This window comes from Salmo salar, chromosome ssa17 (assembly GCF_905237065.1).
Source record: "Salmo salar chromosome ssa17, Ssal_v3.1, whole genome shotgun sequence".
In the NCBI taxonomy this organism is placed as follows: domain Eukaryota; kingdom Metazoa; phylum Chordata; class Actinopteri; order Salmoniformes; family Salmonidae; genus Salmo; species Salmo salar.
This window is the reverse complement of record NC_059458.1, coordinates 62219822-62247586: the sequence shown is the minus strand read 5'-3', so window position 1 is coordinate 62247586 and position 27765 is coordinate 62219822. Positions and strand designations below refer to the sequence as shown.

The following is a 27765-nucleotide window of genomic DNA, read 5'->3' as shown; positions in this document are numbered from 1 at the left end:
ATTGTGGAGATGTAGTGCTTGGATTCTTTACCTACGATAGAAATAAGTTGAAACAATTTTATGTAATTCATAATTCACATTGTAAGTCCTTGTGTAATGTGATATTGTACCCCCTAGCCCCGCCCCCTATCACAATTGTCCTTGTATATTATTTATATATACTTGTGTTCCCCATGTAAAAAAATAAAAATAACAAGACTGCCACACCTTTCCACAGAAGCCTCAACAGCGCCCCATGCAGGTGCTTCACTGCATACATGTGTGCTACGGAGATCGGCTTGGTGAGACAGCTGATAGAAATAGAGCATTTCTATGGCGAGATAAGTCAGGTAGCCTTGGCCTAAGCATGTCACCCTTTGGAAGAGGTAGTGGATACCCCACCATTGTCTCCAAGGATAAAGGTCCACATAAATAATTCAATAAGAAAATCTCTTGTTGTGTCATCCATTTTTAAAGACACAGTAGGCAGCCCATTATGCTGCTGGCAAGCAGATGAGTACAGTAGCTGTGTCACGTGACCCAGGCCCAGGAGGTTATTGTTATTTTACTGTCCATAAACAGAACAGGACATTTCCTCCTCAGCTTATTCATATGCAGTCTCCCACCTGTCAGAGCCCCATGTCGCCTTCACAAGGTAAACCAGCTATAACATACCTGATCAGTAAGCAAACACATACATACAGTTGAAGTGGGAAGTTTACATGCACCTTAGCCAAATACATTTAAACTCAGCTTTTCACAATTCCTGACATTTAATCATAGTAAAAATTCCCTGTCTTAGGTCAGTTAGGATCACCACTTTATTTTAAGAATGTGAAATGTCAGAATAATAGTAGAGAGAATGATTTATTTTAGCTTTTATTTCTTTCATCACATTCCCAGTGGGTCAGAAGTTTACATACACTCAATTAGTATTTGGTAGCATTGCCCTTAAATGTTTCGGGAAGCCTTCCACAAGCTTCCCACAATACGTTGGGTGAATTTTGGCCCATTCCTCCTGACAGAGCTGGTGTAACTGAGTCAGGTTTGTGCGCCTCCTTGCTCGCACACGCTTTTTCAGTTCTGCCCGCACATTTTCTATAGGATTGAGGTCAGGGCTTTGTGATGGCCACTCCAATACCTTGACTTTGTTGTCCTTGAGCTATTTTGCAACAACTTTGGAAGTATGCTTGGGGTCATTGTCCATTTGGAAGACTATTTGCAACCAAGCTTTAACTTCCTGACTGATGTCTTGAGATGTTGCTTCAATATATCCACATCATTTCCCTTCCCCGTGATGCCATCTAGTTTGTGAAGTGCACCACTCCCTCCTGCAGCAAAGCACCCCCACAACATGATGCTGCCACCCCCGTGCTTCACAGTTGGGTTGTGGTTCTTCGGCTTGCAAGCCTCCCCCTTTTTCCTCCAAACATAACAATGGTCATTATGGCCAAACAGTTCTATTTTTGTTTCATCAGACCAGAGGACATTTCTCAAAAAATGGTGATCTTTGTCCCCATGTGCAGTTGCAAACCGTAGTCGGGCATTTTCATGGTGGTTTTTGAGCAGTGGCTTCTTCCGTGCAGAGCGGCCTTTCAGGTTATGTCGATATAGATCATTTTGTACCTGTTTCCTCCAGCATCTTCACAAGGTCCTTTGCTGTTGTTTTGGGATTGACTTGCACTTTTCGCACCACATTTACGTTCATCTCTAGGAGACAGAACGCGTCTCCTTCCTGAGCAGTATGACGGCTGCTTGGTCCCATGGTGTTTATACTTGCGTACTATTGTTTGTACAGATGAACGTGATACCTTCAGGCGTTTGGAAATTGCTCCCAAGGATGAACCAGACTTGTGGAGGCCTACATTTTATTTCTGAGGTCTTGGCTGAGTTCTTTAGATTTTCCCATGATGTCAAGCAAAGAGGCACTGCGTTTGAAGGTAGGCCTTGAAATACATCCACAGGTACACCTCAAATTAACTCAAATTATGTCAATTAGCCTATCAGAAGCTTCTAAAGCCATGACATCATTTTCTGGAATTTTCCAAGCTGTTTAAAGGCACAGTCAACTTAGTGTATGTAAACTTCTGACCCACTGGAATTGTTCTACAGTGAATTATAAGTGAAATAATCTGTCTGTAAACAATTGTTGGAAAAATTACTTGTGTCATGCACAAAGTAGATGTCCTAACTGACTTGCCAAAACTATTGTTTGTTAACAAGAAATTTGTGGAGTGGTTGAAAAACAAGTTTTATTGACTCCAACCTAAGTGTATGTAAACTTCCAAATTCAACTGTATGCACATAGGCATATATGCCTACATATTGGAAGTAGAAATGGCAGTGAACCAAAAGCTAAGAAGGCAATATGGATGGAAACTCAATCATTGATTTGAGGCAGAGAGATAATAAGGATTGCACTGAACTGCACACACTGTATGTTGGTTGTGAATAACACATAAGCCTACACGTACACACGTACACACACACACACACACACACACACACACACACACACACACACACACACACACACACACACACACACACACACACACACACACACACACACACAGACACACACACACACACAGTATATTAAAATGGTCGCCAAGGTGGGAATATATCAAATAAAATGTATTAGTATTAATTGATTTGAGGCAGACAGATAATGACGATCGTATTATATTTTCATACACTGAATGAATGTGTGAAGGTACTGCTTAAAAGTGTGAGTAACACACACACACACACACACACACACACACACACACACACACACACACACACACACACACACACCCTGCATTGATACCCTAAACTCCCAAAGTGCCTGTGGAGTCAGATGTATGAAGGGCTGGCAGAATGACAGCAGCTCCTCTGGTGGCCAATAGAAAGAGAGCTAGAGAAAGAATACTGAATGAGTCACACAGCCGTTAATCGCCATAACGACTGGGCCGGTGACAGGTAGACGTTCCAAGACTGAATGAATCAGCTTGGAGGGAGAGAACATCACCTGGCGCAGAGGGCACGGTGGGCACAGAGAGGGGTGGCATGAGTGCCAAGATGGGATCAGATGGATTCTGGCTCTGGAGTAATTCATCCATTAGACACGGAGTCAATTGGAGAAGGGAGAATATGTTGATACATTTGGTGGGGGTGAATCATTAATAAGTTATTTCATGTTGCGTATCAGAAATACTGCAGCCAGAGACAGTACAATTCCATCAGGAGAGTAGTCATCACGGCTTCTTAACCTTCTCACTCACAACACAGCCTGAAAACAGCCCCTAGCCTGGCCCCACCTAGCCCCTCACTGTTGGCAGATCTGAAGAAACCAGGTAAACAACAAGTCCTCAAATGGGTTTACGGGAGCTTCAACCATAATTGCTTCCATTTATTTCGGTACTAGAAACACAAAATAGTCTTCTTGAGGCGGCAGATATCCTAGCGACTAGTTAGAATCCCAGAGCCGACAAGGTGAAAAATCTGTCAATGTGTCCTTGAGCAAGTCACTTAACCCTAATTGTTCCAGGGTCACTGTTAATAATGGCAGACCCTGGCCATGACCCCACCCTCCGAGGGTGTCCCAGGGGGAGTTGGGATATGCAAAAATCACATTTCCAATTCACACACGCGTATAATACACACTTGTACATGAAATAGGACAAATATAAGCACCCACCAAATAATTATTATTAGTATCATAAATAAGATCAGAGAGGTAGAGGGTGTTTTGGGATTGGGGACAGATCTCACTGCTTTGATCAGACCATTTAACTAATCCACTTCTATTCCATTATCACCTATGTAGGCCTGTTGATTAGTTAAATGTGTGATTTATAATGAGGAATGGAATGTTAATTTGGTCTAAATTGGTGTTTGGCTGCATTGATTTGGCTTGGAGCACCATGTGTGCCCAGAGAGAATAGCTTTAGAACAAACACGGATGCACGCATGCATGCTGCACACGCACGCAAACACACACACGCACGCAGAACACACACACGCACGCAGACACACACACACACGCGAACACACACAGTCTGCTCATATAACTCACATTGATCAGAGCACTAATCAGAAGTTCACCAGCCAATGAACTCTAATGCAGCTTTTACACTGGTCTCAACTGCAAAACCAAGTCAATGTTTTATTCCTTGCGCCACTCTCTCTCTACCTCTCATTTTCTGCTGCTTTCTTAATCACACAGAAGTCTCATCTCTCTGAGAGCTGAACTACCAGCAGTGTGTTTGCTCTTTATCAATACACACACTCTCCTTTGCCGCAATATCTTATCTAAATGGCACTAGTGGTCTCGCTTGATAGTCCATTTCTTTTGAGTTGATAATCCAATTACTCTGAAAGAAAAGATTGTCCAGTTTATTAATATTGACTTTGCATAGAGAGACAGTGGGCTATAGTTCATCTGGTGTAAGTGTGCGTGCGCGTGCTGTTTATTGCAAGGCTGCCATTGTTCCATTTCCCCCTGACGTTGTGTTCGTTCTACACTTCCTGTGCCACTTCCTGTCTCTGTCCCAGACGTCACTCCAGTCTGACCTCTACCTTCCTACATGGTTCCGGAACAGAATATTGAGGTGGAGTTATGGGATGTTGATGTAGAGATCTGGAATGTTTTAATGGGATCCTAATGAAGCCTCTATAAGAGTCATACTGGCTCTAACTGACCCCAGAGCTGTCCTCTGTGTTTGTGCGTGGGTGATTGTGTGATAATCTTACGACGAACAAGGAAATCGAAACGAACAGACGATTCCCCCTGGTAAGGCATTGGAACAGACTGCTCTGAGGAACTCTGGCCCTTCTCCTTCCTGTGTGACTCAGAGAGATGCCAGGGCCAGATTAGGTCACACACTGTCTGGGTCTCTGTTACACACACACACACACACACACACACACACACACACACAGTGCATTGCTGCTCCTCTAGCAGTGTTAAGGCCTATCTGTCCAGACTGCTGATGTGCAGAGTGTAATCGGATTATAGGAGAACAGATCACTATATGTACATATGGGAACACAAAGTGTGAATCTGTATTCTCTGTTTCAGTCCTGTGTGTACCAGTGTGTGTATGGAGCACGTGTGACAGACAGTCTGTGTGACAGTCTGTGTGATATCTTCCCTAATCTCGACGCAGCAACGCGGGTATTCTGAAAAGATTCAGTATACTGAGGCAGAGTGAACACATGCACGCGCATGCACACACACACACACACACACACACACACACACACACACACACACACACACACACACACTGACAATCTCCCACTCAGTCCCTTTCAGCTAATGGCCTTTACGCAGTCTCTCTCTCTCTCTCCCCCGCTCTCTCTCTCTCTCTCAATTCAATTCAATTTCATTTAAGGGCTTTATTGGCATGGGAAACATATGTTTATGTTTAGATAATAAACAAAAGTGAAATAAACAATACAAAAATGAACAGTAAACATTACACTCTTTCTCTCTCTCTCTCGTACTGCTTCCTCTCCACTAATTTCTGATACGAGCTGCTGATTTTAGACTCAGTGAGAACACACGCACGCACGCACGCACGCACGCACACACACACACACACACACACACACACACACACACACACACACACACACACACACACACACAGCCACTGTTTCTATGGATGGGTTGCTCTGACAAACCAATCAGTCTCGCAGGCCTCATACCTCAGCCATGTGTAATAACAGAGGTTACTTTCTGACTGCCAGACATTATTAAACGCACTCAGAGGGCAGGCTGGGAACGAATCAACACTGGGTTGCTAAAATTACATAAGTCATAACAGAACTGTACTAAACTGGAATGGCAGGCCTATTTGTGGGGACCAGCAGGGAGAGGCTGTAGAGAGGAGAAGGGGGGGAGTGGAATAGACAGCAACTACCTCCTCTCTCCTTCTTCCCCTTCTCTTGTCCTCTCTCTCTCTCTCTCTCTCTCTCTCCCTCCTTTCCCCTTGGACCCCTCCCCCAAACAGCTCTCCTTTTCAGCCAGACATCACGCTATTGAGAAAGACTTACCTCCCCCCCTCCTTGCCCCCCAACAAAACACCCCTCCTTGCCCCCTTATCCTCCTCCTCCCCTCCTCTACTCCGCCCATTCTGTTCTATTCAGACCCAGAATGATGGTGGATCAAGAGACCTATCCACAAGCCACTAATCCCTCCCATCTCCACGGTCTCTTATTCATATGGGGCATATGAATACAGGGCTGGGGAGAGTGACTGGTAGAGGTGGGTGGTGGTAGGAGGGGGACAGTAGTATTCAACCTCAGCTGTAAATCTGACTGGACTGTGTGGCAGAATATCATTAAAGAGAGAAAGAGGGTCTTACCAGCATCTATACCTGATTAACCACAGATACAACCACAAGATAAAGAGAGAGAATAATAATAATTGTTTGTATTTAAATGTAACCTTTATTTAACTAGGCGAGTCAGTTAAGAACAAATTCTTATTTACAATGACGGCCTACACCGACCAAACCCAGACGACGCTGGGCCAATTGTGCGCCGCCCTATGGGATTCCCAATCACGGCCGGTTGTGATACAGCCTGGAATCGAACCAGGGTGTCTGTAGTGATGCCTCTAGCACTGAGATGCAGTCCCTTAGACCGCTGCGCCACCTGGGAGAAGAAGAAGCAAGGCAGAGAGAGAGAGAGAGAGAGGAGAGAAAGGAGAGGGGGGAGAGGAAGAGAGAGACAGAGAGAGACAGGGAGAGAGGAAGAGAGAGACAGAGAGAGAGAGAGACAGAGAGAGAGAGACAGAGACAGAGAGCAGGAGAGAAGAAGAGAGAAAGAGAGAGAGAGGGAGGGGAGAGAGACAGAGAGAAACAGAGAGAGAGAGAGAGAGAGAGAGAGAGACAGCGAGAGAGAGAGAGAGAGAGAGAGAGAGAGAGAGAGAGAGAGAGAGAGAGAGAGAGAGAGAGAGAGAGAGAGAGAGAGAGAAGAAGAGAGAGAGAGACAGAGAGAGAGAGACACAGAGAGAGAAAGAGTGAGAGAGAGGGGAGAGAGACAGAAAGAGAAACACAGAGAGAGAGAGAGAGACAGAGACAGAGAGAGAGAGGAAGAGAGAGAGGAAGAGAAAGAGGAAGAGAGAGAGAGAGACAGAGAGAGAGACACACAGAGAGAGAGACACAGAGAGAGAAAGAGAGAGAGAGAGAGAGAGAGAGAGAGAGAGAGAGAGACACAGAGAGACAGAGTCATGCTCAACATGAGCTCCTGATATATTTCATATTTTTTTGTTTTTAGAATGAGATAAACACTCTAATCGAAAAAGAATTCCAGACAAGAAGTGATGAACAACAACTCTATTCATTCAGAATAGAAAAAAAGTAACTTTGCGCCTCAAGTTAAAACCTGTTAGGGCTAGAGGGCAGTATTGACACAGCCGGATAAAAAACGTACCCGATTTAATCTGGTTACTACTCCTGCCCAGTAACTAGAATATGCATACAATTATTGGCTTTGGATAGAAAACACCCTAAAGTTTCTAAAACTGTTTGAATGGTGTCTGTGAGTATAACAGAACTCAAATGGCAGGCCAAAACCTGAGAAGATTCCATGCAGGAAGTGGCCTGTCTGACAAGTTGTGTTTCATCTTGGCTCTTTTTATTGAAGACTGAGGATCTTTGCTCTAACGTGACACTTCCTACGGCTTCCATAGGCTCTCAGAGCCCGGGAAAAAGCTGAACGATATCGAGGCAGCCTCTGGCTGAAACACTTTATCGCTTTTGGCAAGTGGCCGATCAGAGTACTATGGGCTTAGGCGCGTGCCCGAGTCGACCGAATGCTTTATTTTCTTTCGTCTGTTTACCTAAACGCAGATTCCCGGTCGGAATATTATCGCTTTTTTATGAAAAAAATGGCATAAAAATTGATTTTAAACAGCGGTTGACATGCTTCGAAGTACGGTAATGGAATATTTAGAATTTTTTTGTCACGAATTGCGCCATGCTCGTCACCCTTATTTACCCTTTCGGATAGTGTCTTGAACGCACAAACAAAACGCCGCTGTTTGGATATAACTATGGATTATTTTGAACCAAACCAACATTTGTTATTGAAGTAGAAGTCCTGGGAGTGCATTCTGACGAAGACAGCAAAGGTAATAACATTTTTCTTATACTAAATCTGACTTTGGTGAGTGCTAAACTTGCTGGGTGTCTAAATAGCTAGCCCTGTGATGCCGGGCTATCTACTGAGAATATTGCAAAATGTGCTTTCACCGAAAAGCTATTTTAAAATCGGACATATCGAGTGCATAGAGGAGTTCTGTATCTATAATTCTTAAATAATTGTTATGCTTTTTGTGAACGTTTATCGTGAGTAATTTAGTAAATTCACCGGCAGTGTTCGGTGGGAATGCTAGTCACATGCTAGTCACATGCTAATGTAAAAAGCTGTTTTTTGATATAAATATGAACTTGATTGAACAAAACATGCATGTATTGTATAACATAATGTCCTAGGGTTGTCATCTGATGAAGATCATCAAAGGTTAGTGCTGCATTTAGCTGTGGTTTGGGTTTATGTGACATTATATGCTAGCTTGAAAAATGGGTGTCTGATTATTTCTGGCTGGGTACTCTGCTGACATAATCTAATGTTTTGCTTTCATTGTAAAGCCTTTTTGAAATCGGACAGTGTGGTTAGATTAACGAGAGTCTTGTCTTTAAAATGGTGTAAAATAGTCATATGTTTGAAAAATGGAAGTTTTTGCATTTTTGAGGTTTTTGAATAACGCGCCATGGGATTTCACTGGCTCTTACGTAGGTGGGACGATTTGGTGCCACCTACCCTAGAGAGGTTAAGAAGTTTTGACTCTAGCTAGCTAGCTACACAACAAAGACCTAGCCAGCAGACTAACAAGCTAGCCAGAAGAAATGAGCTAGAACAAACCTAGCAAGGAGAGTTAATACAACTACATCAAACAACCAAACTGAGTGAGTAAACCAAAAACGAGCACCGACTAACTTTAAACATATCTTCTGTTTTTTTGTGTAAAGATTTGTCACTTTTTTTGCTGGTTTTTGAACTAAATTAGAGCTCGCTAGCAAAAGCAGCAGACAAACAAACTGGTTGCTATGGCAACGGGGCAGCAGAACGGAGCAGCAGCAGCAGTAGTAGCAGAGTCCACAGGCACCATGTCCCCAACTCCCCCTCAGCGCTAAATCCATTCTCTACCCTCCAGAGGCCAAAAATGACACAACGAGGAAAGCTTTTAAACAGAAACTACTTAAGGGGAGGCCAGAAACCCTTTTTGCAGACCTCTACAAAAACGGTGACGTGAGTAATCTCATCTTTCTCACTGACCAGCCAAATGCATGGCGCTCAGCAGTGTGCTCTCACTACCCATCCATAAAGAAAGAGAGAATCTGTAATGGGTGGAAGCTGAAAATCAGAGACAGACGACCCTGACAGCACCATGATAACAATCAACCTCTGGGACTGGGACTGTCATGGTGCCAGGTAACATTAGGCTGTTTGAAACAGACTGGGACTGTCATGGTGCCAGGTAACATTAGGCTGTTTGAAACAGACTGGGACTGTCATGGTGCCAGGTAACATTAGGCTGTTTGAAACAGACTGGGACTGTCATGGTGCCAGGTAACATCAGGCTGTTTGAAACAGACTGGGACTGTCATGGTGCCAGGTAACATCAGGCTGTTTGAAACAGACTGGGACTGTCATGGTGCCAGGTAACATTAGGCTGTTTGAAACAGACTGGGACTGTCATGGTGCCAGGTAACATTAGGCTGTTTGAAACAGACTGGGACTGTCATGGTGCCAGGTAACATTAGGCTGTTTGAAACAGACTGGGACTGTCATGGTGCCAGGTAACATTAGGCTGTTTGAAACAGACTGGGACTGTCATGGTGCCAGGTAACATTAGGCTGTTTGAAAGAGACTGGGACTGTCATGGTGCCAGGTAACATCAGGCTGTTTGAAACAGACTGGGACTGTCATGGTGCCAGGTAACATCAGGCTGTTTGAAACAGACTGGGACTGTCATGGTGCCAGGTAAAATTAGGCTGTTTGAAACAGACTGGGACTGTCATGGTGTCAGGTAACATCAGGCTGTTTGAAACAGACTGGGACTGTCATGGTGCCAGGTAACATTAGGCTGTTTGAAACAGACTGGGACTGTCATGGTGCCAGGTAACATTAGGCTGTTTGAAACAGACTGGGACTGTCATGGTGCCAGGTGACATTAGGCTGTTTGAAACAGACCGGGACTGTCATGGTGTCAGGTAACATTAGACTGGGACTGTCATGGTGCCAGGTAACATTAGGCTGTATGAAACAGACTGGGACTGTCATGGTGTCAGGTAACATCAGGCTGTTTGAAACAGACTGGGACTGTCATGGTGCCAGGTAACATCAGGCTGTTTGAAACAGACTGGGACTGTCATGGTGCCAGGTAACATTAGGCTGTTTGAAACAGACTGGGACTGTCATGGTGCCAGGTAACATTAGGCTGTTTGAAACAGACTGGGACTGTCATGGTGCCAGGTAACATCAGGCTGTTTGAAACAGACTGGGACTGTCATGGTGCCAGGTAACATTAGGCTGTTTGAAACAGACTGGGACTGTCATGGTGCCAGGTAACATCAGGCTGTTTGAAACAGACTGGGACTGTCATGGTGCCAGGTAACATCAGGCTGTTTGAAACAGACTGGGACTGTCATGGTGCCAGGTAACATCAGGCTGTTTGAAACAGACTGGGACTGTCATGGTGCCAGGTAACATTAGGCTGTTTGAAACAGACTGGGACTGTCATGGTGCCAGGTAACATTAGGCTGTTTGAAACAGACTGGGACTGTCATGGTTCCAGGTAACAGGCTGTTTGAAACAGACTGGGACTGTCATGGTGCCAGGTAACATCAGGCTGTTTGAAACAGACTGGGACTGTCATGGTGCCAGGTAACATCAGGCTGTTTGAAACAGACTGGGACTGTCATGGTGCCAGGTAACATCAGGCTGTTTGAAACAGACTGGGACTGTCATGGTGCCAGGTAACATTAGGCTGTTTGAAACAGACTGGGACTGTCATGGTGCCAGGTAACATCAGGCTGTTTGAAACAGACTGGGACTGTCATGGTGCCAGGTAACATTAGGCTGTTTGAAACAGACTGGGACTGTCATGGTGCCAGGTAACATTAGGCTGTTTGAAACAGACTGGGACTGTCATGGATCCAGGTAACATTAGGCTGTTTGAAACAGACTGGGACTGTCATGGTGCCAGGTAACATTAGACTGTTTGAAACAGACTGGGACTGTCATGGTGCCAGGTAACATTAGACTGTTTGAAACAGACTGGGACTGTCATGGTGCCAGGTAACATCAGGCTGTTTGAAACAGACTGGAACTGTCATGGTGCCAGGTAACATTAGGCTGTTTGAAACAGACTGGGACTGTCATGGTGTCAGGTAACATTAGACTGGGACTGTCATGGTGCCAGGTAACATTAGGCTGTATGAAACAGACTGGGACTGTCATGGTGTCAGGTAACATCAGGCTGTTTGAAACAGATTGGGACTGTCATGGTGCCATGTAACATCAGGCTGTTTGAAACAGACTGGGACTGTCATGGTGCCAGGTAACATTAGGCTGTTTGAAACAGACTGGGACTGTCATGATGCCAGGTAACATCAGGCTGTTTGAAACAGACTGGGACTGTCATGGTGCCAGGTAACATCAGGCTGTTTGAAACAGACTGGGACTGTCATGGTGCCAGGTAACATCAGGCTGTTTGAAACAGACTGGGACTGTCATGGTGCCAGGTAACATTAGGCTGTTTGAAACAGACTGGGACTGTCATGGTGCCAGGTAACATTAGACTGGGACTGTCATGGTGCCAGGTAACATTAGGCTGTTTGAAACAGACTGGGACTGTCATGGTTCCAGGTAACATTAGGCTGTTTGAAACAGACTGGGACTGTCATGGTGCCAGGTAACATCAGGCTGTTTGAAACAGACTGGGACTGTCATGGATCCAGGTAACATTAGGCTGTTTGAAACAGACTGGGACTGTCATGGTGCCAGGTAACATTAGACTGTTTGAAACAGACTGGGACTGTCATGGTGCCAGGTAACATCAGGCTGTTTGAAACAGACTGGGACTGTCATGGTGCCAGGTAACAGACTGGGACTGTCATGGTGTCAGGTAACATCAGGCTGTTTGAAACAGACTGGGACTGTCATGGTGTCAGGTAACATCAGGCTGTTTGAAACAGACTGGGACTGTCATGGTGCCAGGTAACATCAGGCTGTTTGAAACAGACTGGGACTGTCATGGTGTCAGGTAACATCAGGCTGTTTGAAACAGACTGGGACTGTCATGGTGCCAGGTCACATCAGGCTGTTTGAAACAGACTGGGACTGTCATGGTGCCAGGTAACATCAGGCTGTTTGAAACAGACTGGGACTGTCATGGTGCCAGGTAACATTAGGCTGTTTGAAACAGACTGGGACTGTCATGGTGCCAGGTAACATTAGGCTGTTTGAAACAGACTGGGACTGTCATGGCGCCAGGTCACATCAGGCTGTTTGAAACAGACTGGGACTGTCATGGTACCAGGTAACATTAGGCTGTTTGAAACAGACTGGGACTGTCATGGTGCCAGGTAACATTAGGCTGTTTGAAACAGACTGGGACTGTCATGGTGCCAGGTAACATTAGGCTGTTTGAAACAGACTGGGACTGTCATGGTTCCAGGTAACATTAGGCTGTTTGAAACAGACTGGGACTGTCATGGTGTCAGGTAACATCAGGCTGTTTGAAACAGACTGGGACTGTCATGGTGCCAGGTAACATCAGGCTGTTTGAAACAGACTGGGACTGTCATGGTGCCAGGTAACATTAGGCTGTTTGAAACAGACTGGGACTGTCATGGTGTCAGGTAACATCGGGCTGTTTGAAACAGACCGGGACTGTCATGGTGCCAGGTAACATTAGACTGTTTGAAACAGACTGGGACTGTCATGGTGCCAGGTAACATTAGGCTGTTTGAAACAGACTGGGACTGTCATGGTGTCAGGTAACATTAGGCTGTTTGAAACAGACTGGGACTGTCATGGTGCCAGGTAACATCAGGCTGTTTGAAACAGACTGGGACTGTCATGGTGCCAGGTAACATTAGGCTGTTTGAAACAGACTGGGACTGTCATGGTGCCAGGTACCATCAGGCTGTTTGAAACAGACTGGGACTGTCATGGTGCCAGGTAACATCAGGCTGTTTGAAACAGACTGGGACTGTCATGGTGCCAGGTAACATCAGGCTGTTTGAAACAGACTGGGACTGTCATGGTGCCAGGTAACATTAGGCTGTTTGAAACAGACTGGGACTGTCATGGTGCCAGGTAACATTAGGCTGTTTGAAACAGACTGGGACTGTCATGGTGCCAGGTAACATTAGGCTGTTTGAAACAGACTGGGACTGTCATGGTGCCAGGTAACATCAGGCTGTTTGAAACAGACTGGGACTGTCATGGTTCCAGGTAACATTAGGCTGTTTGAAACAGACTGGGACTGTCATGGTGCCAGGTAACATCAGGCTGTTTGAAACAGACTGGGACTGTCATGGTTCCAGGTAACATTAGGCTGTTTGAAACAGACTGGGACTGTCATGGTGCCAGGTAACATTAGGCTGTTTGAAACAGACTGGGACTGTCATGGTGCCAGGTAACATCAGGCTGTTTGAAACAGACTGGGACTGTCATGGTGCCAGGTAACATTAGACTGTTTGAAACAGACTGGGACTGTCATGGTGCCAGGTAACATTAGGCTGTTTGAAATAGACTGGGACTGTCATGGTGTCAGGTAACATTAGACTGGGACTGTCATGGTGCCAGGTAACATTAGGCTGTATGAAACAGACTGGGACTGTCATGGTGTCAGGTAACATCAGGCTGTTTGAAACAGACTGGGACTGTCATGGTGCCAGGTAACATCAGGCTGTTTGAAACAGACTGGGACTGTCATGGTGCCAGGTAACATTAGGCTGTTTGAAACAGACTGGGACTGTCATGGTGCCAGGTAACATCAGGCTGTTTGAAACAGACTGGGACTGTCATGGTGCCAGGTAACATCAGGCTGTTTGAAACAGACTGGGACTGTCATGGTGCCAGGTAACATTAGGCTGTTTGAAACAGACTGGGACTGTCATGGTGTCAGGTAACATTAGACTGGGACTGTCATGGTGCCAGGTAACATTAGGCTGTATGAAACAGACTGGGACTGTCATGGTGTCAGGTAACATCAGGCTGTTTGAAACAGACTGGGACTGTCATGGTGCCAGGTAACGTTAGACTGTTTGAAACAGACTGGGACTGTCATGGTGCCAGGTAACATTAGGCTGTTTGAAACAGACTGGGACTGTCATGGTGCCAGGTAACATTAGGCTGTTTGAAACAGACTGGGACTGTCATGGTGCCAGGTAACATTAGGCTGTTTGAAACAGACTGGGACTGTCATGGTGTCAGGTAACATCAGGCTGTTTGAAACAGACTGGGACTGTCATGGTGTCAGGTAACATTAGACTGGGACTGTCATGGTGCCAGGTAACATTAGGCTGTATGAAACAGACTGGGACTGTCATGGTGTCAGGTAACATCAGGCTGTTTGAAACAGACTGGGACTGTCATGGTGCCAGGTAACATCAGGCTGTTTGAAACAGACTGGGACTGTCATGGTTCCAGGTAACATTAGGCTGTTTGAAACAGACTGGGACTGTCATGGTGCCAGGTAACATCAGGCTGTTTGAAACAGACTTTGAATGTCATGGTGCCAGGTAACATCAGGCTGTTTGAAACAGACTGGGACTGTCATGGTGCCAGGTAACATCAGGCTGTTTGAAACAGACTGGGACTGTCATGGATCCAGGTAACATTAGGCTGTTTGAAACAGACTGGGACTGTCATGGTGCCAGGTAACATTAGACTGTTTGAAACAGACTGGGACTGTCATGGTGCCAGGTAACATTAGACTGTTTGAAACAGACTGGGACTGTCATGGTGCCAGGTAACATCAGGCTGTTTGAAACAGACTGGGACTGTCATGGTGCCAGGTAACATTAGGCTGTTTGAAACAGACTGGGACTGTCATGGTGTCAGGTAACATTAGACTGGACTGTCATGGTGCCAGGTAACATTAGGCTGTATGAAACAGACTGGGACTGTCATGGTGTCAGGTAACATCAGGCTGTTTGAAACAGACTGGGACTGTCATGGTGCCAGGTAACATCAGGCTGTTTGAAACAGACTGGGACTGTCATGGTGCCAGGTAACATTAGGCTGTTTGAAACAGACTGGGACTGTCATGATGCCAGGTAACATCAGGCTGTTTGAAACAGACTGGGACTGTCATGGTGCCAGGTAACATCAGGCTGTTTGAAACAGACTGGGACTGTCATGGATCCAGGTAACATTAGGCTGTTTGAAACAGACTGGGACTGTCATGGTGCCAGGTAACATTAGACTGTTTGAAACAGACTGGGACTGTCATGGTGTCAGGTAACATTAGACTGTTTGAAACAGACTGGGACTGTCATGTTGCCAGGTAACATCAGGCTGTTTGAAACAGACTGGGACTGTCATGGTGCCAGGTAACATTAGGCTGTTTGAAACAGACTGGGACTGTCATGGTGTCAGGTAACATTAGACTGGGACTGTCATGGTGCCAGGTAACATTAGGCTGTATGAAACAGACTGGGACTGTCATGGTGTCAGGTAACATCAGGCAGTTTGAAACAGACTGGGACTGTCATGGTGCCAGGTAACATTAGGCTGTTTGAAACAGACTGGGACTGTCATGGTGCCAGGTAACATTAGACTGTTTGAAACAGACTGGGACTGTCATGGTGCCAGGTAACATTAGACTGTTTGAAACAGACTGGGACTGTCATGGTGCCAGGTAACATCAGGCTGTTTGAAACAGACTGGGACTGTCATGGTGCCAGGTAACATTAGGCTGTTTGAAACAGACTGGGACTGTCATGGTGTCAGGTAACATTAGACTGGACTGTCATGGTGCCAGGTAACATTAGGCTGTATGAAACAGACTGGGACTGTCATGGTGTCAGGTAACATCAGGCTGTTTGAAACAGACTGGGACTGTCATGGTGCCAGGTAACATTAGGCTGTTTGAAACAGACTGGGACTGTCATGGTTCCAGGTAACATTAGGCTGTTTGAAACAGACTGGGACTGTCATGGTGCCAGGTAACATCAGGCTGTTTGAAACAGACTGGGACTGTCATGGTGCCAGGTAACATTAGGCTGTTTGAAACAGACTGGGACTGTCATGATGCCAGGTAACATCAGGCTGTTTGAAACAGACTGGGACTGTCATGGTGCCAGGTAACATCAGGCTGTTTGAAACAGACTGGGACTGTCATGGTGCCAGGTAACATTAGGCTGTTTGAAACAGACTGGGACTGTCATGGTGTCAGGTAACATTAGACTGGGACTGTCATGGTGCCAGGTAACATTAGGCTGTATGAAACAGACTGGGACTGTCATGGTGTCAGGTAACATCAGGCAGTTTGAAACAGACTGGGACTGTCATGGTGCCAGGTAACATCAGGCTGTTTGAAACAGACTGGGACTGTCATGGTGCCAGGTAACATCAGGCTGTTTGAAACAGACTGGGACTGTCATGGATCCAGGTAACATTAGGCTGTTTGAAACAGACTGGGACTGTCATGGTGCCAGGTAACATTAGACTGTTTGAAACAGACTGGGACTGTCATGGTGCCAGGTAACATTAGACTGTTTGAAACAGACTGGGACTGTCATGGTGCCAGGTAACATCAGGCTGTTTGAAACAGACTGGGACTGTCATGGTGCCAGGTAACATTAGGCTGTTTGAAACAGACTGGGACTGTCATGGTGTCAGGTAACATTAGACTGGGACTGTCATGGTGCCAGGTAACATTAGGCTGTATGAAACAGACTGGGACTGTCATGGTGTCAGGTAACATCAGGCTGTTTGAAACAGACTGGGACTGTCATGGTGCCAGGTAACATCAGGCTGTTTGAAACAGACTGGGACTGTCATGGTGCCAGGTAACATTAGGCTGTTTGAAACACACTGGGACTGTCATGATGCCAGGTAACATCAGGCTGTTTGAAACAGACTGGGACTGTCATGGATCCAGGTAACATTAGGCTGTTTGAAACAGACTGGGACTGTCATGGTGCCAGGTAACATTAGACTGTTTGAAACAGACTGGGACTGTCATGGTGCCAGGTAACATTAGACTGTTTGAAACAGACTGGGACTGTCATGGTGCCAGGTAACATCAGGCTGTTTGAAACAGACTGGGACTGTCATGGTGCCAGGTAACATTAGGCTGTTTGAAACAGACTGGGACTGTCATGGTGTCAGGTAACATTAGACTGGGACTGTCATGGTGCCAGGTAACATTAGGCTGTATGAAACAGACTGGGACTGTCATGGTGTCAGGTAACATCAGGCTGTTTGAAACAGACTGGGACTGTCATGGTGCCAGGTAACATCAGGCTGTTTGAAACAGACTGGGACTGTCATGGTGCCAGGTAACATTAGGCTGTTTGAAACAGACTGGGACTGTCATGGTGCCAGGTAACATCAGGCTGTTTGAAACAGACTGGGACTGTCATGGTGCCAGGTAACATCAGGCTGTTTGAAACAGACTGGGACTGTCATGGTTCCAGGTAACATTAGGCTGTTTGAAACAGACTGGGACTGTCATGGTGCCAGGTAACATTAGGCTGTTTGAAACAGACTGGGACTGTCATGGTGCCAGGTAACATCAGGCTGTTTGAAACAGACTGGGACTGTCATGGTGCCAGGTAACATCAGGCTGTTTGAAACAGACTGGGACTGTCATGGTGCCAGGTAACATCAGGCTGTTTGAAACAGACTGGGACTGTCATGGATCCAGGTAACATTAGGCTGTTTGAAACAGACTGGGACTGTCATGGTGCCAGGTAACATTAGACTGTTTGAAACAGACTGGGACTGTCATGGTGCCAGGTAACATTAGACTGTTTGAAACAGACTGGGACTGTCATGGTGCCAGGTAACATCAGGCTGTTTGAAACAGACTGGGACTGTCATGGTGCCAGTTAACATTAGGCTGTTTGAAACAGACTGGGACTGTCATGGTGTCAGCTAACATTAGACTGGGACTGTCATGGTGCCAGGTAACATTAGGCTGTATGAAACAGACTGGGACTGTCATGGTGCCAGGTAACATCAGGCTGTTTGAAACAGACTGGGACTGTCATGGTGCCAGGTAACATCAGGCTGTTTGAAACAGACTGGGACTGTCATGGTGCCAGGTAACATTAGGCTGTTTGAAACAGACTGGGACTGTCATGGTGCCAGGTAACATCAGGCTGTTTGAAACAGACTGGGACTGTCATGGTGCCAGGTAACATCAGGCTGTTTGAAACAGACTGGGACTGTCATGGATCCAGGTAACATTAGGCTGTTTGAAACAGACTGGGACTGTCATGGTGCCAGGTAACATTAGGCTGTTTGAAACAGACTGGGACTGTCATGGTGCCAGGTAACATTAGGCTGTTTGAAACAGACTGGGACTGTCATGGTGCCAGGTAACATTAGGCTGTTTGAAACAGACTGGGACTGTCATGGTGCCAGGTAACTTTAGGCTGTTTGAAACAGACTGGGACTGTCATGGTGTCAGGTAACATTAGACTGGGACTGTCATGGTGCCAGGTAACATTAGGCTGTATGAAACAGACTGGGACTGTCATGGTGTCAGGTAACATCAGGCTGTTTGAAACAGACTGGGACTGTCATGGTGCCAGGTAACATTAGGCTGTTTGAAACAGACTGGGACTGTCATGGTGCCAGGTAACATTAGGCTGTTTGAAACAGACTGGGACTGTCATGGTGCCAGGTAACATTAGGCTGTTTGAAACAGACTGGGACTGTCATGGTGCCAGGTAACATTAGGCTGTTTGAAACAGACTGGGACTGTCATGGTGCCAGGTAACATCAGGCTGTTTGAAACAGACTGGGACTGTCATGGTTCCAGGTAACATTAGGCTGTTTGAAACAGACTGGGACTGTCATGGTGCCAGGTAACATTAGGCTGTTTGAAACAGACTGGGACTGTCATGGTGTCAGGTAACATTAGGCTGTTTGAAACAGACTGGGACTGTCATGGTGCCAGGTAACATTAGGCTGTTTGAAACAGACTGGGACTGTCATGGTGCCAGGTAACATTAGGCTGTTTGAAACAGACTGGGACTGTCATGGTGCCAGGTAACATCAGGCTGTTTGAAACAGACTGGGACTTTCATGGTGCCAGGTAACATCAGGCTGTTTGAAACAGACTGGGACTGTCATGGTGCCAGGTAGCATTAGGCTGTTTGAAACAGACTGGGACTGTCATGATGCCAGGTAACATTAGGCTGTTTGAAACAGACTGGGACTGTCATGGTGCCAGGTAACATTAGACTGTTTGAAACAGACTGGGACTGTCATGGATCCAGGTAACATTAGACTGGGACTGTCATGGTGCCAGGTAACATTAGGCTGTTTGAAACAGACTGGGACTGTCATGGATCCAGGTAACATTAGGCTGTTTGAAACAGACTGGGACTGTCATGGTGCCAGGTAACATTAGGCTGTTTGAAACAGACTGGGACTGTCATGGTGCCAGGTAACATTAGGCTGTTTGAAACAGACTGGGACTGTCATGATGCCAGGTAACATTAGGCTGTTTGAAACAGACTGGGACTGTCATGGTGCCAGGTAACATTAGGCTGTTTGAAACAGACTGGGACTGTCATGGTGTCAGGTAACATTAGACTGGGACTGTCATGGTGCCAGGTAACATTAGGCTGTATGAAACAGACTGGGACTGTCATGGTGTCAGGTAACATCAGGCTGTTTGAAACAGACTGGGACTGTCATGGTGCCAGGTAACATCAGGCTGTTTGAAACAGACTGGGACTGTCATGGTGCCAGGTAACATTAGGCTGTTTGAAACAGACTGGGACTGTCATGGTGCCAGGTAACATTAGGCTGTTTGAAACAGACTGGGACTGTCATGATGCCAGGTAACATCAGGCTGTTTGAAACAGACTGGGACTGTCATGGTGCCAGGTAACATCAGGCTGTTTGAAACAGACTGGGACTGTCATGGTGCCAGGTAACATTAGGCTGTTTGAAACAGACTGGGACTGTCATGGTGCCAGGTAACATTAGGCTGTTTGAAACAGACTGGGACTGTCATGGTGCCAGGTAACATTAGGCTGTTTGAAACAGACTGGGACTGTCATGGTTCCAGGTAACATCAGGCTGTTTGAAACAGACTTTCAGACCATTAAGGAGAGAGCGGAGAGAGTGGACACCACCAGTGACATGACCTCCCACAAGACAAACTCCACCAGCACCACCCTCACCCCTACTATCCCCACCCAAAAAGGCACATCCAGCACCTCTCTTCCCACCATGGTGGAGGACACGCCCCAGGAGGAGAGCGACCCCCTCAGTGCAGAGCAGGCTCAGGCCCTCCTCACCACCATGGCTGCCATGAGGGATGAGTTCACCAAACTGGAGGGAGATGTGGTCCTGCTCAGGAGAGCAAACAGCAACCAGACAACCTCACCTTAGAGGAGCTCCTAACCAAGATGTTAACATCAACCAGACCTTAGAGGAGCTCCTAGCCAAGGTGCAGACAGAGCAGGACAGCAGCCTTGCAACACAGCTGAAAGAGGTTCAGCAAGAGAGAGACGGACTTAAGAGAGAGCTGGCTGATCTAACAAAGGAGGTGAGAGAGCTGGGGGCTGGGCCCGTTAATAACTACCTGACCTCACTAAGAGAGGTGCTGCAGGAGAGAAAGAGAACAGAGGACAGGCTGCAGGAGAGAAAGAGAACAGGCTGCAGGAGAGAAAGAGAACAGAGGACAGGCTGCAGGAGAGAAAGAGAACAGAGGACAGGCTGCAGAACAGAGGACAGGCTGCAGGAGAGAAAGAGAACAGAGGACAGCAGAAAGAGAACAGAGGACAGGCTGCAGGAGAGAAAGAGAACAGAGGACAGGCTGCAGGAGAGAAAGAGAACAGAGGACAGGCTGCAGGAGAGAAAGAGAACAGAGGACAGGCTGCAGGAGAGAAAGAGAACAGAGGACAGGCTGCAGGAGAGAAAGAGAACAGAGGACAGGCTGCAGGAGAGCAGCTAGATCACCAATCTATGACCTGCCCTCATACAGCAGAGGAGCCCAGCTCAACCATCCAGGCCTCCCCAGCCCTGCCTGCTGCACCCCTCCTCCCCAGCCCACAGAACATCCTCCCACTGACAGCGGCACCGGCACAGACCAGCCACACCCCAGCTCCAACACCCACCAGCCCCCCCTCTGCCCCCTCCAGTCCAGAAGAAACACTGGCTGACATCGTCCTGTTGATGGACTCAAATGGGAAGTTTGTTCAGGAGAAGAAACTTTTCCCTCGACACAAAAGGAGAAAGGTGTGGTGCCCAACAACGCAGAGTGCCATGGAGCTGCTTGATAAGGCCCATCTCGGATCGCCAAGCCACATAATCATACACACCGGAAGCAACGACCTGCGTGCTCAGCAGGAGAGGGTGGCGACTTCACTACGGGGAGTGATTGAGAAGGCCTCCACAATCTTCCCCAACTCAAGAATCGTGATGTCAACCCTTCTACAGAGGAAGGACTTCCACCCTGCCACAATCCAAACAATAAACGCTAGCCTCTCCTGGGACTGTGTCCTGCGACCCAATGTACACCTGGCCCACCATCCCACCCTTGATCTGGACTGTCTCTATGACCATGTTCACCTGTACAGGGAGACAGTCCCCATCCATGCCAAGACTCTCAAGGACGTCGCTTTAAACCGCAGCCCGACCTCTCCACCCAGGAACAGCAGAGCAATCTCCACCCCTCCGAGATCACCGAGACAACACCCCGGACCAGCACCCTGGACCCCCCAGCCACGACTACAGCACCACCAACCTCAATGCCCACCAAAGCCAGCGCAGCACAGACCACCCCAGCCCAGCTTCAGAGCCACCCAGATGAGGCTTCCCACCCCCCTGCCCCCCACCGCAGACTCACACTTGGAGGAGCCACAGCCCAGCAGGCAGAACTACGCACAGGCTGTGAGAGGAGCAACGGGCCCAGCCCCCACCAACCAAATGACTGACATTAAACAAATGCTGAGTCTACTATGCTCACATGTGATAGGCCGAGGGTCATGGTAAGATGAGCACAAGAACTCCACCATCCTCACACTACATACACCCAAGTGGCATGACACAAAATCTTAAATGATAAACAAATCACATTTGCATAATAAGAGTTTATGTTAATTGAAAAATCCTATTTTAATAGTTCTTGTTGGATTGTGAGTGTTTGTCTCATTTTGAAGGTAAAGAAAAAAAAGTTATGAAATCTTTTTACGTTGCATGTTGGAATTTACAAGGATTGAAGTCCTCTGCTTTGGGCTAAAGAGCAGAAACCCAGGCTTCCTGAAAGAAATTGATGATACTGATATTGTAGTACTACAGGAAACATGATGCAGAGGTGATGTTTCCACTGGCTGTCCACTAGGTTATAGGGAGATAATCCTACCATCCACTAAATTAAAAGGAATCACACAGGGCAGAGACTCAGGACAGGGCAGAGACTCAGGACAGGGCAGAGACTCAGGGGGAATGCTAATATGGTATAAATCTGAACTAATTAATTCAATAGAATTGATCAAAACAGGAGAATTCTGTCTTGACAGATAAAAATGTCTTCCTCTGTGCCACATACATTCCCCCCTCAGAGTCACCCTACTTCAATGAAGAGAGTTTCTCCATTCTAGAGGGGGAAATTAGTCACTTTCAGGCTCAAGGCAACGTACTGGTCTGTGGAGACCTGAATGCTAGAACAGAAGAAGAACAAGACACTATTAACAGTCATGGGGATGAACACCTACCAGGAAGCAACAACCTTTCCCTCCCCACATACCCCCACAGAAACAACTATGACAAAGTGAAAAACTAAAATGGAGTACAGCTCATGAAGCTCTGTCGAACACTGGGTCTGTACATAGTCAATGGTTGTAACAACTGTCTTCAAGAATGGACCAAGGCGCAGCAGGAATGTGGATACTCATATTTTAATTCAAAAGAGTAAGGCATCCACAGGAAAAACCAATAAACAAGACAGCAACAGTTTTGCAGGCTATCAAACGCAGTGCAAAAACAACTACCCACAATCCCAAAGAAAAACACACCCTTCTATATAGGACTCCCAATCAAAGGCAACTCAACACACCTGCCTTCAATTGGGAGTCCAATCCCCAACACAAACCCTTAACATACAAAAAACCTGCCACATCCTGACCAAAACTGATACAATACCTCCCTCTGCTGGTCAGGACGTGACAATGGTAGGCTGAGAGGGGACTCTTTTGGTAGGTACACCTACAGCTCATCCCTTGGCAGCGGCACTGTAGACTACTTCCTCACCGACCTCAACCCAGAGTCTCTCAGAGCCTTCACAGTCAGCCCACTAACACCTCTCTCAGACCACAGTAAAATCACAGTGTCTCTGAGAAGAGCGTAACCCAACCATGAAGCATCACGGCCCAATAAATGACATGGTACCAAACAGGCCTATAGATGGAGTGCAAACAGTACAGACATCTACCAAAAAGCAATTAGTAGCCAAAAAATACAATCTCTCCTGGACAACTTTTTAGCCTTAACATTCTCCTTCAGTAATGAAGGTGTAAATTTGGCCATTTGGAACATAAACTTTATATTTGACAAATTAGCCTCCTTGGCTAATCTAAAGAAGCATAAGAGCAAACGAGAAAGAACAGAAAATGAAAAATGGTTTGATAATGATTGCAAAAATTGAAGAAAGTCATTGAGAAATATATCTAATCAAAAACACAGAGAACTAGACAACAAAAATAGAGGCCTTCAATATGGGAAAACACTGAAGCAATACAAACACACCCTAAGAACAAAAAAGGAACAGCACATTAGAAAACAGCTGGATGTAATTGAGGAATCCATAGAATCAAACCACTTCTGGGAGAATTGGAATAAATTAAACAAACCTCATAAGGAGGAATTGGCTATCCAAAATGGGGATATGTGGAGAAATCACTTTGCAACCTCTTCAGCGATATAACAAAGAGCCCAGAACAAAAAGATATACAACAAAAATTACAAATCCTTGAATCAGCAGTCAAACACTATCAGAATCCTGTGGATACCCCAATTACAGAATAATTATTGGAAAAACGATGCACTCTCCTACCCAAAAAGGCCTGTGGTGCTGATGGTATTTTAAATGAAATTATCAAATATACAGACCACAAATTCAAATTGGCTATACTCAAACTATTCAACATTATTGTTAGGAATGTGTATCGTGCAGGAGAACAGAGTGTAGTGAACAGGCGCACTTTTTATTCCGGTCAAATGATAGCACAAAAATAACATAAAAAGTGCCCAAAACACGGAACATAGACAAAAAGTAATGTGCGTAACAATATCCACAATATCAAAATACACGTAACACAAACAATCCTACACACAGACATGATGGCCACAGTGTCTCCTGACCCCTCATGTCTCAGCCTCCAGTATTTATGCTGCAGTAGTTTATGTGTCGGGGGGCTAGGGTCAGTCTGTTATATCTGGAGTATTTCTCCTGTCTTATCCGGTGTCCTGTGTGAATTTAAGTATGCTCTCTCTAATTCTCTCTTTCTCTCTTTCTTTCTTTCTCTCTCTCTGAGGACCTGAGCCCTAGGAGCATGCCTCGGGACTACCTGGCATGATGACTCCTTGCTGTCCCCAGTCCACCTGGCCGTGCTGCTGCTCCAGTTTCAACTGTTCTGCCTGCGGCTATGGAACCCTGACCTGTTCACCGGACGTGCTACCTGTCCCAGATCTGCTGTTTTCAACTCTCTAGAGACAGCAGGAGCGGTAGAGATACTCTCAATGATCGGCTATGAAAAGCCAACTGACATTTACTCTTGAGGTGCTGACTTGTTGCACCCTCGACAACTACTGTGATTATTATTATTTGACCATGCTGGTCATTTATGAACATTTGAACATCTTGGCCATGTTCTGTTATAATCTCCACCCGGCACAGCCAGAAGAGGACTGGCCACCCCTCATAGCCTGGTTCCTCTCTAGGTTTCTTCCTAGGTTTTGGCCTTTCTAGAGAGTTTTTCCTAGCCACCGTGCTTCTACACCTGCTTTGCTTGCTGTTTGGGGTTTTAGGATGGGTTTCTGTACAGCACTTTGAGATATCAGCTGATGTAAGAGGGCTATATAAATAAAATTGATTTGATTTTGATTTGATGGGGAACAGAGGAATAAATACATATGAATTGATTGGGGAATGAAAACCAGGTGTGCAGGGAACAAGACAAAACAAATGGATACATGAAAAATGGAGCGGCGATGGCTAGAAAGCCGGTGACGTCGACTGCCAAACGCCACCCGAACAAGGAGAGGAGCCGACTTCGGCGGAAGTCGTGACAATTATCCTACTGCAGGTATTTCCCCCGATATTTGGAACCAGGGATTGACCACACCAATCTATAAAAATGGAGACAAATTTGACCTAAATAATTACAGAGGAATTTGCGTTAACAGCAACTTGGGGAAAATTCTCTGCAGTATTATAAATAGCAGACTACACTATTTCCTTGACGAACACAACGTCCTGAGCAGAAGCCAGATTGGATTTCTAAAAAATGATCGGACAACAGACCACATATACACCCTCCACACTCTAATTGACAAACAACTAAACCAAAACAAAGGCCAAATCTACTCGTGTTTTGTAGATTTCAAGAAAGCATTTGTTTCAATTTGGCACAAAGGTATTTTTTATAAACTAATAGAAAGTGGTATTGGAGGGAAAACATATGATGTTATTAAATCAATGTACACTAAAAACATATGTGCGGTTAAAATTGGCAACAAGCAAACAGACTTCTTCTCTCAGGGATGGGGAGTGAAACAGGGCTGCCCAATAAGTCCAACACTATTTAACATCTACATTAATGAATTGGCAAAAACATTAGAAGAATCGGAAGCACCTGGTATCACCGTACACAACACTGAAATCAAGTGTCTGCTGTACGCAGATTACCTGGTGCTGCTGTCTCCCACTAAAGAGGGGTTACAGCAGCACCTAGATCATCTTCACAGGTTCTGTCAGACCTGGGCTCTGACCACTAACCTAAAAAAACAAATATAATGATATCACAAAAAAGGTCCGGAAATTAGGATGACAAATATAAATTCTATTTGGACACAGTTCTATTTGAACACACCAAAAACTACACTTATCTAGGACTAAATATCAGCAACACAGGTAGCTTTCACATGGCTGTGAATGAGCTGAGAGACAGAGCAAGAAGAGCATTCTATGTCATTAAAAGGAACATTAAAATCAAAATTCCATTTAGAATCAGGCTAAAAATTGTCCAATCGGTTATAGAACCAATTGCTCTATATGGCAGTGAAGTATGGGGTCCACTCTCTAATAATGAATTCAACAAATGGGACAAGCATCCAATTGAAATACTGCATGCAGAGTTTTGCAAGACTGTATTGCAAGTGCAAAGAAAAACTCCAAATAACGCATGTAGGCCAATTGGGCCAATACCCCCTTCTCATTCAAATAGAAAAAAGAGCCATTCAAATTTACAACCATCTAAAAACAAGTGACCCCAAAACATTCCATCACACAGCTCTACAATGTGAAGAGATGAAACCCTCAGCCAGCTGGTTCTGAGGCTCAGTTCACAAACCCAGGACAGCACTCAGAAAATCTGGCCCAACCAAATCATCACAAAAAGAAAAATATATCACCTATTGGAAAGACACCACCAAAACTCAAAGTAAACTTCAATGCTATTTGGCTCTAAACAGACAGTACTTGGTGGCAGACTATCTGACCACTGTGACTGATAGAAAACTGAGGAAAACATTGACTAGGTACAGACTCAGTGAGCACAGTCTGGTTATAGAGACCGGTCGTCACAGACAAACCTGGCTGCCCAGAGATGACAGGCTGTGCTCACTCTGCTCCAAGGGAGAGGTAGAGACAGAGCTGCATTTCCTAATACACTGTGACAAATACTCAGACCTAAGAGAATATTTCTTTCCCCAAATTATAATTCAATACAAAGAATTTGAAACTATAAAAGATGAAGAAAAAATCTAATATTGATTGGGTGAAAAGCCAAAATGTGCCGTTTTGGCAGCAAAATATGTGTCCTCCTGCCACAACCTGAGGGACAGCCAGTGAAAAGTGCAATGTAATGTCGATAATATTTCCCATCTTGTTTTGTTTTGTCTTTCATACCATGTCATGTGTCTTCTCAGTCATGTTGACACTGGTCTACTACCATTGCTTTAATGTATTGTTGTTCTGATTAATATTGTTGTTGTAGTTGTTGTTAATGGTAATCCCATGTCCACTACTACTATTATTATTGCTGTTGGTCCCACCATTTCCTATATGTATACTTTGACAATGTAAGTAATAATGAACTTGCCATGTCAATAAAGTCAATTGAATTGAATTGAATTGAATTGAGAGAAAGAGGAAGAGAGAGAGGGGGGGAGAGAAAGACAGAGGCTGAGACAGAGAGAGAGAGGAAGAGAGTGAGAGGGGAAGATAGAGAGGGACAGAGAGAGACAGAGACAGAGAGGGACAGAGAGAGACAGAGAGAGAGAGAGAGAGAGAGG

At 45.7% G+C, this 27765-nt stretch overlaps 1 protein-coding gene and 1 long non-coding RNA gene across 2 annotated transcripts in view; one reads left to right on the top strand and one right to left on the bottom strand.

Moving 5' to 3' along the window:
- Window positions 1-827, top strand: part of LOC123728237 (uncharacterized) — a 32029-nt gene extending 31202 nt beyond the window's left edge. Inside the window, exon 3 of the long non-coding RNA XR_006760146.1 lies at window positions 218-827. This is a non-coding gene — a long non-coding RNA (uncharacterized lncRNA). The remainder of the gene's footprint in view (window positions 1-217) is intronic.
- Window positions 1-27765, bottom strand: part of LOC106576298 (transmembrane and coiled-coil domain protein 3) — a 57461-nt gene that overhangs the window by 24719 nt on the left and 4977 nt on the right. The window lies entirely within an intron of this gene.